This window comes from Brachycentrus maculatus, unplaced genomic scaffold (genome assembly GCF_059751285.1).
Source record: "Brachycentrus maculatus isolate JH-2025_06_01 unplaced genomic scaffold, ASM5975128v1 h1tg000102l, whole genome shotgun sequence".
Taxonomy (NCBI): domain Eukaryota; kingdom Metazoa; phylum Arthropoda; class Insecta; order Trichoptera; family Brachycentridae; genus Brachycentrus; species Brachycentrus maculatus.
This window is the reverse complement of record NW_028280856.1, coordinates 1,752,905-1,773,916: the sequence shown is the minus strand read 5'-3', so window position 1 is coordinate 1,773,916 and position 21,012 is coordinate 1,752,905. Positions and strand designations below refer to the sequence as shown.

The window sequence follows — 21,012 nt, the reverse complement described above, 5'->3', positions numbered from 1 at the left end:
GTTAAAGTACAATTTAGAGTATTGAGGACTGGTATTTGTGGAATATAACAATATATACCCACGAAGAGTACGAGAGGGCTTCCGCACATCTATTCATATCAAATAAACCGGTAGTGATCAGCGGTAGTGTCCGATTGGCAGATTTTCGTGTTTAGGTAGATGTCCCTATTCGACTAACCGCTGTTCCATTTATTCGAGACAAAACGAATGTCGACTTTTAGGTACTACAGTCTCCTTCTAACTTTTGTCCTCACGCAATGATGCAAAGGGCACTGCATAATATTGACGTAGTGTTATTTCGGTAGTGACTTACATGTAAAGGCAAGGTGATTACTCCTGCGCTTCAGGGACTAGTCCAGGGTAATACTTAATAAATATGAGAGTGTAAATCACCAGTGTGTATATTTATATTGATTAACAAAAATGTTAGTAATATTAGTATTAAACCACTCACCGGTGAGTGGTAAAATACTTTTATTACAAACATTTTTGTAAAAAAAATATATAAAATTAAAAATGACTTACCACAAATTAAATTCTTTAAATATTTGTAATGTTGAGAATACACCAATGTTTATAAGTACAGTCTACTTCTCTACTCCCCAATACTGATCAAATCAATTTCTTGTTCTTAATTTTTTTTTCACAATTAAATTTTACCAATAATTCTGCAGACACCTAAATTTAAACATGGACTACAGATTCATACGTTTGGTATATGTTACACATAGGATGTACAAAGCCGGTTTTTCTGTTAGTCAAATACAAGTCAACTCAACAATTACATTATTTGTAAAATGCTTATAATGTCAAGATAATTAGTCAAGTGTTACTAAGCCAATAGAATAAGTAGACGGGGAGGATCTAACGTAATGTATTCTCCATTACATAAACTTTCACGGAGCACTCCGGCCATATGTTTACTAGACCTCTGACTATATAGTATACATAATTCGTTCTACTTTGTCAAGCTATTATGGACGCCCTCGATTTCTTCACCCGTACCTACACACTTTAGCTATGATTATATACACATATGACATACCATCGTATTTGTTTACGCACACGTTCCAAAATTGTAGACTTTCCAAAATCACTTTAAAAATGTACTAGGGAAAAAAATCCAAATTTCACAAAGCATAATGTGTATGATTTTTTTTAATTGTTCTAAAGAAGTTTTATTAAAAAGATAATACAATGCTTAATAAAAGCAGCATGAAGAAGTTTTTTCCCGTTTTTTAAATCACATTTTCATATGGTGTACGGAGTGCGTGGAAGTTTTTGGTATCGTAAGGGAATTGTAATTAACTTTAACCTAACTTTGAGTTTTCAATGTTTTAGAATTAGTTCATAAACCCTGAGGATGACAAGGTTCTTGTTGAAACCGATTGAAAAAAGAGTACCAATAAAGAGTGGTTATAACAAAGTTGTTTTATTTTATAAAGTTTATAAAATGTGCCACAAAGTATCTGCAAAAACAATCAAGAAAAGAAAACATTGCTTTTTTTACCACTTTACCAGTTTATTTGATGACACAGTTATTTATTTTATGGTCTTTAATAAAATCATGTCTTACCACGAAGTAAATGCCGAAACAATAACTAAAGAACAATAATGATAAATGAGAGCATGTATCATAGAACAAGTGAAATGTGAAGCTTAGTTTTTTCATCTCCTAAGGTTATTGCTATGAAATTTTGACAAAACATTGCATTCAAATACGCATGAGCTTTTATATGTGACTAGAGTTTTTACCAGTAACAGATAAAAAAATGTTTTTTTAACAGCGATTTGACCGCAATGGCAACGCCATTTGTTAAACATAACAACAACGCACGATTGGTTGAGCATTGCTCACGATAATCACAAAGCTTCTTGACAGCTTTTGTCACTACAGTTTTGAATGATTTTGATTGCATTATTGTTTACAAAAATAGTGACGGACATTGGTACTATAAATCAAGCTAGGCTACAAAAAGCCGAACCCTCTTCTAGTGGAACTTCTCCTGAGGAGTTTAACGTGGTTTTCTCCCAGCAATGAGCAAATGCTTAGAAGTTCCTCATTGGCCCAAACTAGATTATCCTTCCTGTTTCCAATACAGGTTGAAATAAAACTTTTTTTTACTTGAAGTAACAAAAATCACATTGATGATAAAAATATCTAGTATATTGCACAAATACACTTTAAATAAAGTAAATTGTACTGAACACATATCATATTTGAAATAGTATATTACTTCCAAAAGTATGAAATAACAAAGTGTGAAGATAAATAAGGAAATCTGGGCATTAACAGAGCTGACGACCGTCAAATGCTGGATTAAGTGATCATTTTACTCACGAGTAACATTCATCAATTTATCCACGATTGACAGCCATATTATTCAAATTCTTAAAACTTCTACATATATTGATCAAACTCGGAACACAGTGTTTGACTTCACTACAAATTTATTAAAGATATCTATGATGGGATGAGGAAAGCTTTCTAGCTCATGTATTTTAAGATGTCATAAAAAATGAAAAATAACTCCTAATTGGAGATTATCCAGATTTGTGAACAAATATTTGGACACACTCAAAATGTTGTAAATATATAAAGTATTGTAATACTAACTTCAAGATAAAAAATAACATAATAATTATTGGTAATTACAATAATAACAAAAGTAACAGCATTTTGCATTATCGATAAAATGAAGAAAAGTGTGTTGAGATGGTTTGGACATGTAGAACGAATGAGTGAGGAAAGAACGGTGAAACAAATTTATGAGGTGAATGTAATTGGAAAAAGGAGTAGAGGAAGACCGAGAAAAACTTGGCACGGTCAGGTATGCCAAATACTTGAGAGCGGTCAAGTAAGGAGTCGAAACAATCGGCGGGTTTGTATGAGGAGATGCATGAACGTGGGAGAGGCGAAGAATGTTTGCAAATACAGAGTGGTGTGGCGTTCTATTCTCTCTGCCTATCCCTGTGGGAAAATGGCGTGATGGTTAGTTAGTAAGTTAGTTAGTTAGTTTAGATGACTAGGGATGACTAGCAATAACATTTACGAGCAGTTTTCACTAACTAAATTATATGATTTGTGTTGGAATGTGCTTCCACTTGTTGCAAATAGATCAACGCTCTCCGCTGTTTTTTTAAACGAAGAAAATTCACTTTCATTAAAACGTGCTCAAAAAATAAAATGTCCTATTTAAATTCACCATTAAATTCACTTTAATAAAGCTTTTTATAAAAGTTCCCCAAAAAAACGTGTTCACGAATATTAAATTATGAAAGTAAGGCAATTTTCATATGCAAATGAATTGAAAGTATGGTACATATAATATTCAAAAATATAAATGTATTTCTGAACCATACCATAAGAGAATCGTTCTTATAACCATTGATTATTTGAGTATTACTTTAAAAAATAAATTAAATAGAAAATATTAATAATGATTAATGATATACGATTTTGACAACAAAGCCTTTAAAAGAAGCCAATGGATAATGTGACTTCTTTTGTATATTTTTTCATGGAAACCGCGAAATGTACAAACGATGATTTATGTGAATATTAAGTTCAATTTTTCTTAAAAATATTATTTTTTAAGAATAGGAATACAATAATACAGAAAATTGATACACGTATTAATTTCTAAAGGGAGACTGTTGAAATTTTTTATTCCTTAGTATAGTTTTGTCTCGTAATTTTTCTTTTTGTTTGTATGTTTTATTATTACATATTCTACAACATTTTAATGTGTCAAAATACTTGTTCTCAAGTAAACAAGTATTTGGACACACTCAAAATGTTGTAAATAAATTATCTGGTCAAATTATAAGCTTAAATAATAAAAATGAAAATGGTATTTTCTGGCGTTTCTCATGTGTGTGATTATAATCCAGGATTCGGACCTCACATACTAATATAAGAGTTTCTGCTTAGTAAAAAGCTTCTTTACATCTCACCAATAGATGTCTATAGTGAAGTCTAGTGATTCAAGAACAAGGTTTCTAAATTGGTTCATAAATATAGAACTTCCAAGAATTTGAGTAGTGTGGTTGTCAATAATGGGTAGAATTGGTGAATGTTACACGTGTGTAAAGTGATCACTTAAACCAGCCTATGACGGTCATCAGCCCCGTAAATGCCCGGACTTCCATATTCTTCTCCATCTTCGATGAGATATCAAAAAAAAAAAAATGTTACATATTCTGTTATGAATTTTCTAAAATACATATTTATGTATTATATTATATAATATATGAATGTATGAACATTTAAATTAGCTTTGAAGTCATGTACATGTAAATTTAAATATTTCATTTTATTTTTAATTTAACCATGATGCTGTTTGCAAACACTAAAAATAATGAATTTTCATCATATGAAATGGGTTTAGTTACTAAAACATTGTAATTGCGTGAAGGAAGTCGCAGGTATCTGCGGTTGGCAGATATTTACCAACGACTCGGTAATAAGGGAGAATCAAGGAGGCGTGTCTTTTCTTAGATTAAATGTTCGCAAGTTCGCTTCAGATACTTTCATGCGTCGCTGATTCCAAGCATCCACCATTAAATCTTTAAGGAGAAGTGCTTTGTAAGCGTTGAATTGCGAATAATTATTGTTTCCTCGAGGTCTATGTACTAACTCTATTTAATTTTATTTTTAACTTACCCGAACCTACGTTTCACAAGAAAACTTGATAATTATTTGAGAAATTTCATTAAAAATAATTCGATCTTAAGATTTTTTATAATTCAATCTTAAGATTTTTTAGGATTTTTATGTAGTGTGTGGAAGTTTTTGGTGAGAGTATTTTAATGTTTTTAATGTTTTTTGATTAAAATAAACCCTGATGATGACAAGGTTCTTGTTAAAACCGGTAGGTTAAATTGTATTTATAAAAAAAGTGGTGAAAACAATGTTAATTAATTTTATAAAGTTCATTTTTTCGTTCATTCACCCCACAATGCGCGCAGTTGATCCGTGAACAAGCTACTTCGTGCACGACAGTTGTCGTAAGCTACGAATTATTGTTACAACTATTTTATTTTGACCAATTTTATGTCATAAGAGAAACGTCTTAGCACAACACCATGAAATAATATATAATTTTTTTTTCAATATTTTTGAAAACTAAAATATTAAAATCAGAAATAATAATTGTATTCTATCGGAAATGGACCTATATAATGTCTTGACTGGGCGACTAGGAAAAAATAAGTAACTTTCTTTTTATATTCATTTTCTACTTTTTAACCCTTTCCGGTCCTATGACGAATGTCATTCGACATCGACTTTATTCCGGTGAGTCCTATGTCGAATGTCATTCGACATTTTTTTCTTCATCAGTTTAGTGTTAAAATACAAGCAAATATATTTTTTCTCAGTTGTATTTAGTGTAAAATTTAATAATAAGAGACAAGATTGTATACATTCAAAATAAAATATTTTTTTTACACAAGTGTAGTTTTATCTAAAAAAAAAACTTGAATGTATTGTTTAGCCCTGTAATGATGTAAATCTATTGTGGACCTGGTGGAATTTTTAAAAATATTTTTATTGACTGGAAAGGGTTAAATTTATGTTTTACGTGGTAAATACCACCTATTCTTAAATTCTGTTGTGATACGTGTTTTGATGCAGAAGTTCATACATTGGCTGAATCAGGAAACATGAATTATGTTTAAAAAATAATAATTCTTCAGTGTTCGCTAACCAATAAATAGATAATGATCACAATTATAACAACGATAACGTAGATATTCTATTAATTATCAATACGAAAAGCCAAAAACTGCAACATTTTGAAACAACTGAAGTGAATGTCGAATCAAGTAATGAAAAAAATCTGCACTTAAATGTTATATTCAGAAGTAACAATTATATTTTAAATCTATTAATGTTTATCGTTTCATAAACAAAAGTAAACAAAAAAAATGTAAATCTAAAAAACAAATTTTCACTACCCATGAAATATTTCAAGCGTGATATCCTAAAATCATAAAGGGTACTTTGTTACTTTTAACTAAATGGGGATGGTAAGTTCATTAGTAGGAAGGAAATAAGCCAGATTAGTTTTTGTAAACTTCGTGATTCAAAATAAAAATAATAATAAGCAAAAATTTCCAAGAGATCTGTATTCTGCTTTCCTGATTACCGTACCTACTTTACTTTTCATCGGAAGGAAGTTATTTAGTTACAACGCTCTAGAACAGTGGCTCTGAACCTTTCTGAAGTTAGGGAGCACTTTTGACCATAAGGAAAATTCGCAGTACACCAAACCTAAAGATCCAAAAAACATACAAAGAAAAAAAATATGAAAATAAAAGTGAGGATTTCAGTACAGAAAATTAAACATAATTTTAATTATTAATATACATAAATACTCCAATAAAACTTTTTGCGGTGAAAATGATTTATTGTGGCACCTGAGCTTGTCGGCTTTTACAAAAACACTCTGGTGTTTGATAATATATTGATAAGACGAAACGCGTCACGTATTAACATATACATTAATAAATGTAGAATACAAATCCAATAAACTTTTTTTTTTAATTTTGGATATCTTACCCAACAATTCTATATTGAATTTTACCAACTGTCAGCAGTTACAATAAATATTTCATGGGGCACTTGAAACTAGCTCGCGGAGCACCAGTGCTCCGCGCAGCACCGTTTGAGAACCACCGCTCTCGAAAGACGAAAAGCCATTTAATAAAAACAATAGATTAATAAAAGTCTACGGTCCATAAAAGCATTAATTTTTATGAAAATCTCAACTCTCTAATGAAACTACAAGCAAACAATGTACAGTATTTGCATAATAGTTTCTCTATAGAATTTTGAACAAACACTGCGTTATAACATTAAATGTTACGGAAGTGAAGCATGAAGATGGCGAAAGAAGAATGAAAGTAGAAGGAATGCATTCAAAGTTCGATCTCTCAGACGAATGTGCGGCAAAGCGATGTAAAACAGATGTTCGACTGATGATATGAGGAAACCATGTAAGGCAGAGATAAGCATTTTCGATCAAATAAAGAGAGGTGTGTTGGGATGGTTTGGGCATTTTGATCGATTGAGTGAAGAAATAACAGTAAAAACAATTTTGAGGCGAATGTGGTTGATAATAGAAGCAGAGGAAGATCGAATAAAACTAGGCATGCTCGAGAAATTCAAATACGCTTGAATGTGGTCAAGTCAGGAGTCGGAATAATCGGCAAATATACATAAGGAGATGCATGAATGTGGAAGAGGCGTAGATTGTTTGCGAAGACAAATTGGAGTTTTTTATCTCTCTGCCAACCCTTGCGGGGAAGCGGCAAATGATAGTCAAGGGTGATCTGAAGTAGATATTAACCTGAAAAATTACTCATACCTACATATTTTGACCCTTTGGAAATAAACCCGGTAGTCAAACATGCTAACCACTATCTACTGTGTCAAAAACATATTTTTGTTTTACTTATATTTTTTTATTTTTTTTGGCACCTTGACATAGATGAAGAAGATTATGGAATTCTGGGCATTTACGGGGCTGACGACCGTCATAGGCTATATATATATATATATATATATATATATATATATATATATATATATATATATATATATATATATATATATATATATATATATATATATATTTACTTACAACATTTTGAGTTTGACAAGTACTAACCAAATACTTGTTGTGAACAAGATGCTGGATTATCTCCAATTATAGGAGTTATTCATCATATTATTTTTTTGACATCTCAAAAAAGATGATTATAATTGGAGACAGTCCAGATTTGCGAACAAGTGTTTGGACACACTCAAAATGTTGTTGATAATATTATTTTGAATAAATATTTGTGTATATCCCTTATAAAAACAACTTATGTACTGTCAAACAAACCTTAACGTGTCTTTAACCTCAAAATGAACTTGAACTCTAGTAACTTGGACAACTTGTTAAGAGTGATTTTGCCTAGAATCTTCACTCATGAATTACAAGAAATCATTTTAACCTTAAACGTAAAGAGTAAATCCACTCACCAGTAGCTATAGGCTATAAAACTTGTAAATTTGAAGCCTCAGTGGGCTATGATAAGTGGTATTGTATAAGCCGTAGCTAGATTTTAGAGTCACTTGGATATTAGGTAATTCAAAACGACAGTTTATTTCCTTTCTCCCCGAAACGAGAATCACCATGGTAACATTTCAGACATATATTCAGCTATTTTTCGTTACATATATCTTCAAACCCTTATCCGAATAGGGCACTGTATCATTTAAACGCAGTGTTATTTCGATAGTTAATACACGAAGGAAATGTGATCAGCCCAAAAAAAAGTTAAATAAAGGCTAATCACTTTGTTAATTTTTTAAAATATTTTCGATTCCACTGGTCAATACAAGAGAGAATACACAATAATGAACAATAAAATAAAAACCACTGTAGTTCTGGTAAAAATCAGTTTATTGTACTCTTAAGTGGATCATTATTGAAAGCGTGGCGATTGAAACGAAAAAGCGAATGATAGTACCTAAGATCTAAGATCGATAAAAATTTCCTCTAAAGAGTCTGTGTATAGATCACGATCAATTTTCAAACACATGAATTTGAAAATGTCCTCCGATCTCTGTTGAAGCAAGACCACAGACTTGACCTATCTACATGAAAATACAACTAATTATAATTATATAAACATATAAACAGTAAAATATTTTGAGTATGGTGTTAATATCTCGCTCACTCCTTTCAAGAACGTCATAAATCAAAAAACACGATTTTTCAGGAGAGCGTTTTTAAAGTTTGAAAATATAATGCAATGTTTTAAAAATAAATATCAAGCCACTTATTGAACATTTTACTGTGCAACAGATCCTATGAGGTAAAACCTGAAAGTTTATTCTACATTTGAAAAATATTTAGTTTATTTCAAAAAATAATTAAACAATACCTTTTCTTCAAAATGCAAAAACAACACTTTCTGCCCTGTAGCGCGTAAATATTAAGTTAAAAATATGCCACTTTTGCTGGGTAATAGTACATTTTTTGTGCATTCCGAAAACATAAACAACTGAAAATTGTCGATTTTTGATTTATGACGTTCTTGAAAGGAGTGAGCGATCTATCGTATAAAATAACAACTACGAGTTTATAGTTTTTACCATCCATTTTATTTGACCAGTGACCGTGTTTCGTCTTTACCAACATCCTCAGGCTGGTTGGAGGTCAGGTGAATTCTATGCTTTATACACAACAAAGCAGGGGTTGAAAACCATGTTTTTTTTTAACTCTGACAAAATTAACTTAAATTGAGCAAAACACACAGTACAAAATAAAATTCAAAGAATTTATTTTCATTGGCTCTGGATATGTGTGATGTATTTCTCATATTCGATTTCCCTATCCCGTACTGTCCTACTTGCAGATAGACCTTTTAAATCTAGAGGCTTTGCGGGTTACTCCTTCAAACAAAACAAAACAAAGTAGTGTATTTTATTATAATAGTAGTTACGGTAAGGGTTTTATGTATGGTTTTATTCTAGAAAAATATTTTTGTACGAAATCAATACCATACAACTTTATTAAGCCTTTTACCACTCTGATAATGTCAGCAATGATGAAACCCAATCACTGGCCAAATAAATTACAATAAATGTGGAAAAAACTGTTTATGTGGTCGTTATTTTATCATGTAAAATGCAGTTTCACTAATAAATGTCAGTAAAAAACTTAAATCTATTATTTTTCAAATAACGATGATATTTGATTAAGAAAATTTTAAAAATATGTAAAAAAACTTTACCAATATACAAGCCAAGTTGGCGTAGAAGTACTCCAAATCAAAAACCAAACGAGCAAAGCACACAATATCACAATTCAGCAAAACCAAATGAACTCAAAACTTGTCAACAGACTTGACATACTCCGATTCCAGACTGTGCGTGCAGTGCACTTGTGCGATCGGCAAACGCATCCAAACTGTGCCAAAGCAAAGGTTTCCTGGACGTTTTAATCCGAAGTGAGATATCAGTGGCGTACGTGAGCCGCGAGCTATCGAGAATGCGGGTTTAGTGGCGTTCAACTAAACGCGGTTCACATAACTGCGCGGATGACCGGTTAAGACTGGGTGAGCGGCGGTCTAGACTCAGATGTGCGGTTGTGATGCATTCGTGAATGAGGTAGTGGGGATCGAATTAGGCACACTTTGAAAGTTTTGACGGCTGCGCTGATAAAAAGTAGCGTAAAATGCGTGTAAAGATCATATAGATCTAATCTATAAGAGTATTTAACTTTTTTAACACAACGAAGAGCAATCAAAGTTAGTAACCTTATTATGTCACTCATCAAAAACTGTTATTGTGTCATAAACTTTGGTAATTTTCGCATAGATATTTTCAAAAGTATTTATTGTAGAAAAGTATATGATGATATTATTTGAATTTATTTTTATAACATGTATTTTATTTATTGTTTCGGCATTAACTTTGTGGTAAGACATGTTACAATGATTAAAGAAAACACTGTTTTTTTACCACTTGAGTTTTATTATAGACTACATGTTTCAGAAGTTAAACTTACATCATTCAGGTCTGTATAATAGTTATTATACAGACCTGAATGATGGAAGTTTAACTTCTGAAACATGTAGTCTATATAAAACTCAAGTGGTAAAAAAACAAGTGTTTTCTTTAATCATTGTTTTATAATATGTACATATTACAGAACATTGTACATGTTATAGTACATGTATGTATGTACATCGCCAAATAAATAAAATAAGTAAAAAATTATTCTTACTGTACAATAGTCGAATATAGAAAGTGAGGATTGGCATTTTTGTAGATTAGAAAAAAAAAAGCAAATGTTTTAACAGGAAATAATTGAACACTATTTTTTTTAATTCCATAATTAATAAAACAATCAAATCATTCCCACTTCTTCGTCAAAAACAACGCAAAGAAATGTTCAGTTTTAAATAAAACTACATATACATAAACGACATCATTCAGTTTAAGGTGACTATGTTTATAGTCATAAATTAAACCCTGAAGAGGGCAACAGGTTGTTGCCGAAACTAGTTGGTTAATAAAAATGTGAGTGGATCAAAACACAAAGTATTTTTATTTCTCGAAATAATATGACTATGTTTAGTCTACAAAAACAACGGAAAAAGGGATAATATTAATTTTACCCCTAAGGAATCGTTTCCAGAACTAATAAATACATTAATCACTATAGTGCAGAGCCAGACTGAGAACATAATTGAACGAAAAGTTTTTTAGGGCAAAAATATAAAATCTTTAATTTACATTTTATAAACATTATTTATATTTTTAAATCTAACATAACACATCATAGAAACGTGAGCACTTTATAAATGTTTATTAAAAAATCGGAATCATATTCAAGCATTTGATGCTTGAATTCATTAATCTTATTAGCCATTTTTATTTATTTAAAGATTTTTTTTAAATAAAGCCTGTTTTCATCGACGCAGTAGTCCACGCAAAATTAGAAGGAAAAACATTTAATATTTTATTAGGAAGAAAATTTAAAGTACTTATTTATGTAGAAAGCGGCTAGACCCAGAAAACTCAAACGGAGACATTAACACTTTTATGAAAATTGGGTATTAATAAAATACACACATCGCATTTATGGTCATACACTTCTTATATGGGCGTGATAAATGGGTAAACATAACATAGATATCTCAAATATTATCATTCATAAATAAAACAGATATAAAAAATTCTTGTTTATATGTTTTTTAAATGTTACTAAGGTGAAACTCTTACACTGAAGTAAATTTTTCGAATAATTTGTTACAGGATTGTCAACCAATATTTTTTTTAAAAACTGCTTCTTAAAATAGCGCTCTACTTAAATGGAAAAAAAAGAAAGTCCACTTTTTTGACATATTAAAAGTTTTTGAAGCAATGACAATATAAAAAAAGTCAATGAAACAATAATGCAATCGAAAACGTTAAAATTCCTAAGTGAAAGCAGGAGTCAAGAAGCACGTTTTCCACCTTGAGCAATGTTTAGTATTCCGTGTGTTACTGTTACGTTCAAAAGATGGCGCTGCCATTGAGTAAAAAACAACCTTTTTACAAAAAACATGGGTATGCCTTGCACAGTAAAAACATCTGTCAATTAAATTCTTAAAAAATCTTACATAGTTAGAAACAGAGATTTTGTATTAATTATTCCTACAATATTTCTTACTGTGGTGATAATAAATTATCATACGACTTTTTATAAAATAGCTGCACCTATGTTGTGGCTCAATTTGGTTAAATGGAAAAGAAAAAAAGTGCTTAAGAAAAAAAAAATTAAAACACCTGCGTATTCGATGGAACGTGAAAATTTCAAAAAAATTCTCTGAATATTTAAGAAAATTCAAGATAGTGAATAAACGAACATTTATATTTATATTTTTATACTTTATTTTATCAAACATTTCTCCAATATACTAAAATGTTCTCAAATAAGAATACAGCTACTTATCCGTCTGAGAAATATACATATACACATACATATGTACATCTAAGAAGTGCATTCTTTTCTTATTACTCGTAACGACAAACCGACGCCAATCAACACAATGCATAATTAATTAATATTCTCATCGATAAATTTCACTCCACCTTCTGATCAACAATACGTGTGATTAACGAGAGTGATGATGAGTGAACACACCTTTCGAATAAATGAAACATCTCATCAGTGAAACACGCGCGACGAGTCGCTCGCCTATGGTGGCAATACCATGAATCACGTTTTGAACGACAAAATATTAATATTTAATCATTTTTTATTCAAATTTTGCCAACAATATTTTGAGTGAGTCCAAATGCATGGTCACAAATCTGGATTATCTCCAATTATAGGAGTAATTTTTCATTTACTTAAAAAATAAAATAAATAAAAATTAATAATATGGCTCAGACTTCCATTTTATTCTTCATGTTTGATGAGATGTCAAAAAATAATATGAAAAATAACTCCTTTAATTGGAGACAATCCAGATCTGTGAACAAGTGTTTGGACACACTCGAAATGTTGTAAAAATAATTCAAGGTTATAAAAAACATATGTTTTCCCTTACATAGGAATTACTTTCCTCATATATTTATATCGATGTGTAACAGAATAAAAAATTAAGATATTAGAAAGGAATGTAAGACTAAGTTAACCACAAGTGAAAAGATTAAGAAAGGTTCTTAAACTTTTCACTTTTAGATAGTTTGGACATGTGGAGCAAGTTGGTGTGAGAATGACAAAGAAAGTATATATGGAAATGTAAATGGGCGAATAGAAAGAGGACGGCCAAGACTTGACACGTCGAAATCAATCAGAACCTAAAATACTACCTTGATCAAAAAGTTCCCGAAATCACCACCGCGTTTTCTGCGGCGTTCTCAGTCACCCGATTTGAGTTTTCTTTTTTTTTTAGGTTGCTACATCTGTCATTGGTATTTTTTGAAATTTTCAGCTTGATAACTTGAAATTTGTAAAAGTGACGTAAGAATTTGTAAGAGTACTTCTGGGATTGGGCGTGTTTTCGATTTTTTTACTATTTTGAATGGAGAAATGCAATGTTATGGAATTTACATATAATATAACGAGTTTTTATTAAACTTTTGCAGCTTTAGTGGTGGGATGACATTGAAAATGCTAGAAAAGTGTTTCAGCAACTATATTCTTATTTGGTACACTCAAGAAACGACTTAATTGAACACGGGAACCTGAACCTCCAGTACAGTAACCGAGCGTGGTGATCATTACACTGTGTGCGATTATTTGTTTATAACTCATATTTTGTCTTTAAAAGGGTAAAACGAGATCTTTAAAAAGGGCGAAATTGTCAAGAAGTTGAGAATATAGATAACAGAAAAAAGTAGTACGTTTAGGATCGATGGACTCAACAATATGAAGGTTGCTGTAGGATCGATTACTGAGAAATGAATACTAAGAAAATACCGAATACCGCCCTTAAAATGCCTGAGTTTTACTTTTTATCCTATACGGCTATAAAACTTGACTAAAGATATGAATCTAATGCCTTCAAAATCCCGCTTTCATATCTAATGGGACACCGATAAATACCCATAAATATCCGCGCAAATGTCAGCCTAGCACAACTTTTATAACGGTAAACCGGAGAATTTTAACCTTCAAAATCTCGCGTATGTATCTGATGGGCACATCGATGAATACCCATAAATATTCGCGTAAATGTCCGTTGGTACATATTATGAAACGGTACCTTTCAAGGGCTTTGAGCAGCTGTGAACTCAGCTTTGAAATTTAAGTGTCTATGCGAATTTTAGGCGTGCGGTGACATTAATTGAAGCGTGGAAATTAGTATTGACGCATGTCGCCACCCTTAGGTATGAATTTTGATCTAAATTCAGTTCCCTAAGGATTTTTCTTTATCTGAAGTATCTTAGTTTCGATGAGAACACTGTTAGACATTTTGTTTGACGTCTTATAAATATAATTCAGTGCCAAATAATACAACGTAACTGAACAGTAATAATAATATTAATTATTTTTAATTGACTTGATTCGCGAAACGATGGAGTGAAGGTGAAACAAGTATGTTGCGTCTCCGTCTGGCGTGGAACTAACGGAACAGCCTTGACATTGGGAGGAGAGAGAAAGAAGCACCCGTAAATTATAATGCCGGTAGTGAGTAAATTGGAAGGCATGAGGCCCGTACTAAAAGTTTTAATATTTAGTATAAGAAATACGAGAGATATTTTTCTGCTGATAATAGTCGATTGAATAGTATTTGATAACAATATTTATGTACTAGGTAATCTATGAAAAATGTTTGTTCTTTTTTAAAATCATATGAAGAATTGATACTTAATATATAGGTTCATCAAACTAATTAGAATAAAATATCAATCAGTTATTTTTGTATTTTAACTTTAAATTTACTTTTTTCGTCTTTTTCACTATATTTTGTGTTGATCAATGAATAATGATTAGTAAGAACTTTGGAAAACCAAAAAAGAAACAAATGAAAGGGAACTATAAAATGTTTTATGTATGTAAAAATTTTCCGAGATACTTTTGTAGCCTAATCGTATTTCAAAGCAGTATTTCAAAGCAAAATGTGTATTTTTTTAAAACACAATTTGAAAATGAACGTAACCATGTAGACATTTTTTTTAAATCTTAATTTTTTAAAAAAAATATTATTTTCATAAATTATTAAAATCTTGTGGAGATTTCTGCTAAACGTTAAAAGGATTTATCAGTTTATATTTTTTAATCGTTTTAACCGTGTTTAAAAAAAATCTTTATTAAAATATTATTTTCTAGTAATACTGCTTATTTTAATTAATTGGTTGGTAAACCCACTGAGCCAAAAAGTAATAATAAAATAAAACGGTATGGCAAAACTAAAAATCTAGTTACGAAAACGGAATATTAATCATATGAAGTAGGACTTGTATTTACTAACAAAAAATTCTTCAAAACCTTATCCACACGATGCTGCATTGGGCGCTACATAATATAAACACCGTGTTTTCTTGATCGTTAACACACAAAGGGAAGGCAATTAGTCTTCCGCTTCAGGTTCCAGTCTAGGGTATTATTTAAAAAATAATAGAGTGATAAAATCACCTTCCCCGTAGGAATCGATCGCGGGACCTCCAGTTAGGTAGCCGAGCAAGCTGACCATTACACTACGCAGACGGGCAGAACGAAAAAATATTTGTAATAAACTATTTGCATCTCCCTCGCACAATCTCTTAACACTTGTGAATCGGGTCAATGGGTCACACTTTTACATTTCTTTACGTATTTAAGTTTTAAAGATGACCCAGATACATCTATCCATCTCTCTTACTCTTATTATTTCACTGCGAGCTTCAGCTTTTTCATCGCCTCCGTTTTTCTGCTCACAACCTCAAGGATGGACATTGAACGAATAACTAATGAACACGTAATTTAGTTTCAATTATGATTCTTTGTAAAAATACCTAGTCTGTATCAAACGGATAAGTCGTGATCACGTTGAACCGTTGTGGATGAGATACCGGGTTCGATATCTTAAAATGTTCACAACATTTTAAGTATGTCCTAATACTTGCTGACAAATCTGGGTTTTCTTCACAGTTTGGAGTTATTTATCCATTTTTACATATCAAAATATCTAGGAAATTGATTAATAAATCTAGGATTCCCGAAAATTTGAGTAGTGTGGTGGTCAATCATCAGTAAAATGGTGAATTTTGCACTATGTAACGTAATCACTTTACCATCCTATGACAGGTCACCACTCTCTCTTAACAAATAATCCTCGCACCTTCCACATTTATGCATTTCCTCATACATACCCGCCGATTACATTGACTCCTGACTTGACCGCTTTCAAGTACCTATGTATTTGATAAACTTGATTATGCCATGTTTTCCTCTGTCTTCCTCTGCTCCTACTTCCAACTACATTCACCTCATATATTGTTTTATTCTGTTTTCCTCACTCGTTCGTTTAACATGACCCAAGCATCTCTTCACCCCTTTCTTAATTAAACCGATAATCCTTCTAATTTTTTCATTTTTTCACTATTCCTTTTTTCACTATTCGTACATATATGTACATATCATACGTACATCGTTTTGACGCACATTCATTTGAGAGATTACATTTGATAGCTGAATAGTCTACTTTCATCCTTATTTTCCCAACTCTATGCTTCCCTTTAAAATATTGAAAAAGAATCTTTTCATTTGAAAAACATTCATGAGCATGATTACCTTTGACCTTTTGTATATATGTATGTATTTGCATCAATTTTGGAGATTCAAAAAATTTTGTTGTTTCTAAATATTTAATTTTATTGTAAGAAAAATTGATATTGTATCGATCTTAATAGATTCAACTGCAAATATGTTATTTTAATTCATATCGAAAAATTAATTTGGAAATTCACTTTTTATTCATTTTCCCACATAACTACACAGTAAATATGAACTGGCACTAATTTCGACAAATACAACTCTACGAATGAAATAAATAGTAAAAAAATATTAACTTTTTCGAAAAAATATGAAAAATTATATCAGCGTTCTCTGTCTCTACACCACAAAAGATAAAATTAGCCTTTCAGTGAATAATGGATTCTGAAACAAACAAAAAAACTAAGTATACTCTATTCATTAATTATCCAAGAAATCGTTAAAAACAATGAAATCCGGCTTAGGAAACCTTCAAATCCGTTGTTGACAATTACTCAAGAAATCTTAGAGCTGAAATATATGATCTAGTTGTTCAAAAAATTCCGAGAGTTGCCAAAAGTTATGTTGTATTATGTCTTAAATTGTATGCTTTACTCAAGCAATTCATCTATCTTCACTTCTTACTCAGAGATGGAAAAAAATTGCATGAGGGTAAGTGGAATGCATTTATGTTTGCTATTGACTATTAAACTAACAAACTATCAAACTAACCACTAACTACTTCCCCGCAGGGGTAGGCAGAGAGAATAGAGCGCCACACCACTCTGTCCTTGCAAACATTCTTCACCTCTTCCACGTTCATGCATCTCCTCATACATACCCGCCGATTGTTACTCCTAACCTGACCACTTTCAAGTATTTGGCATACCTGAGCGTGCCATGTTTTTCGATTGACTAATATGTTGACTATTATATTGACTTTTCACTATAATGTAAGTATATAAGATATACCACTCCATAAGCAGGAAAAACGCCGAAATGTAACATAACTTTTTTTAAACTCAATGGCAGTTTTATATTTATATTTATATTTATATTTTTTCTTAAACTAAGAAGTTTAAAACATAAATATTACGTAATTCTTTGTAGCTGATTAGCCATTTTAAAGTTGAATGTTAGAGTCGTATTACAAAGTGTAAGCAAGTTCAAAAATTGCATCGATAGGCCTATAAAATATGCGCATAAAATGAATTTTATCTGCGTTAATTTTTTTAATTCTGTAGTCAGAATAATTGATGAATGTGTATGAGGAGATAAGATAAATGTGAAAGGGGCGAAGAATGATTGCAAAAGTAGAGACTTGCGGCGTTCTTTTCTCTCTACCTACCCCTTTAGGGAAACAGCGTCCCGTTTTGTTGTATTACCAATGTTAGTTATGTTGACAACATTTTGAGTGTGTCCAAATATCTTAATTATCTCCAATTATAGGAGTTATTTTTCATATAATTTTTGGACATCTCATTAAAGATGAAGAAGAATATGGAATTCTAGATAAAATAGTTTCTACTTAGTACAAAGCTTATTTTCATCTCACCAATAGATGTCTCTACGAAGTTCAAGTGGTCCAAGAACAATGTTTCAAAATTGGTTCATATATAAATGTATACTCATATATATATATATATATATATATATATATATATATATATATATATATATATATATATATATATATATATATATATATATATATATATATATATATATATATATATATATATATATATATATATATATATATATATATATATATATATATATATATATATATATATATATATATATATATATATATATATATATATATATATATATATATATATATATATATATATATATATATATATATATATATAGAACTTTCAAGAATTCGAGTAGTGTGGTTGTCAATAATGGGTAGAATTGGTGAATGTTACACGTGTTTAAAGTGATCACTTAAACCGGCCTATGACGATCGTCAGACCTGTAAATGCCCAGATTTCCATATTCTTCTTAATCTTTGATGAGATGTCAAAAAATAATATTAGCTAAGTTTAATATCAATTCTCATTCCTAAAAGGTTTTAAGAAACACTTAAATTACATCAAGTGCCATTAATTTAATTTGTTGTATTCATTTAACATTCAGAAAATATTGTTTTCAGAATCTGATCCAAACATTTATTTCCTGAAGTCAACTTACATCGTTTAAATCAAAATGATCCTAGTAATTAATCAGTATTTTGATGTTTCACAAAACTCATAAATATTTTATGAAATTTTGCCAAAATTCTAAGTCAGAAATCAGAACATTAGACCGGCACATTAATTGGATATCTTTCCCATTCATAAAGATAACTCTATCAACATAAATCAAGTTCTTCCCCTTAAGACATTGTCATTTACTTCTTTATCCTTCCCATAACACCCCATTACTCACATCATAACCATTTGTTATATCCAAACAGACGTTGACAGAAACGTAATGACCACTTTAGGCTCGAAAATAAAACAAGAATATTTTTTTAAATTTAAATTATACTTTTTAAATACCAATTTTTTCAACACTATCTTAATCATTCATCGTTCACTTTGTGTAATTTAAAACCCTTATCCGCACCCCAATGGTGCATAGGGCACTGCATTGTATAAACACAGTGTTTTCTTAATCGTTAACACACGAAGGAAAGGTGATCAGCCCTCGGCTTCAGGTACCAGTCCAGGGTAATATTGAATAAATATTAGAGTGTAAAAATCACTTGTATTTATTTGACCCCCCCCTGGGAATCGAACCCGGGACCTTCCAGAACGGTAGCCGAACGTGCTGACCATTACACTACGGAGGCGGACTTTGTGTAATACCACTTTTAAAAAAAAAACACTAATTCGTGTATTAAGAGCATTGTTAACTTTGTGGCGTGGTAACAAAACACTCTAATTATCATTCATCGTTCACTTTGTGTAATACCACTTGAACAAAACACTAGCTCGTTTTCCTAACACTACTCATAACTCGACTTTCATCATCAGGTCATTAAAATGAAATTATTAACCATTTTTTTCTTCAATCGATTAGGATACATAATTCAATGGATTTGGCATCATTTAAAATATATTTAATGATGCTGAATACAAAAAAAGTCATAATATAAATGAAAGAAATAGTGGCATTTATCACGTAAAGATTTTCAGGTTATATTTTTAATGGATAGAAGTCACTAAGTGCCTGTCGAATCAATTATGAAACAGTTGCAATTTGTCGGTTGTATTACTAAAATAGACTTACAATGATTAAAGAAAACACTTGTTTTTTACCACTTGAGTTTTATTATAGACTACATGTTTCAGAAGTTAAACTTCCATCATTCAGGTCTGTATAATAACTAAAAAATAAAATACAAAATTGTTCTATAAATAAGGACAGGGGAAAGTAAGGGGAAGGGGTTAGTCAAGGGGCGGAGTTTGAAAACAAAGGAAAAATGGAAAGGAAAGGTGAAGAATTTTGAAACAATATATTATTTAATAAATTATGATTAGAATTATGGTTTTTTTGGATTTCTAAATTTTCAAGATAATTTATAATTGATAATTTATATGGAACAAGGTGTAATAATTTTAATTAATGAGAGAGAGTTCATTTGAAAAAATGAAAATATGGAAGAAATATCCGATGACAAGTTAAGGAAGGAAAGGTAGAGAATAACCAATTGCCCTATGCACCATCAGGTGCAGAATAAAGGTGAGAAAAAATTTATGCGTTTTTTAAAGTTGTTGTAAAGTAGTTAAAATAAAGTTAAAGTAAGTAAAGTAGTTTTGTAAAGAGATGTTGCATTTTCATCGCGATATTTGATTAATATAAAACTAATTAACTAACTAACCGCTTCCCCGCAGGTGTAGGCAGAGAGATTAAAATACCACACTACTCTGTCTTTGCAAACATCATTCGTCTCTACCACATTCATGCACCTCCTCATACACACCCGCCGATTATTTCGACTCCTGACCTGACCGCTTTCAAACATATAATAAGTTTTCCTCGTTGATTTAAATATTTATTTATTATTTTTAATGTTTTATCATATTGTTCTTTTATTACTGTTTGTTTACTACGTGTAACGACATACATTTAAATTTGAATACCTCTATTAGTAATGCTTGTCAAGTCTCCTTTATAACATGTTTGATAATACGTACAATAAATAAAAGTTCTTTGCCCGTCTTACAAAGTGATACAAGCGTCAAACACGCTTTTTACAATCCTATTAGAGAATATTTTA

At 30.8% G+C, this 21,012-nt stretch overlaps 1 protein-coding gene across 2 annotated transcripts in view; it reads right to left on the bottom strand.

Moving 5' to 3' along the window:
* Osi24 (Protein) overlaps window positions 1-10,118 on the bottom strand; it is a 73,693-nt gene extending 63,575 nt beyond the window's left edge. The window contains exon 1 of one of the 2 annotated variants that reach the window (XM_088258697.1): window positions 9,796-10,118. The gene's annotated coding sequence lies outside the window, so the exon portion shown is untranslated. The remainder of the gene's footprint in view (window positions 1-9,795) is intronic. The other variant, XM_088258696.1, reaches the window with a different exon arrangement.
* Between the last annotated feature and the right edge of the window lie 10,894 nt (window positions 10,119-21,012).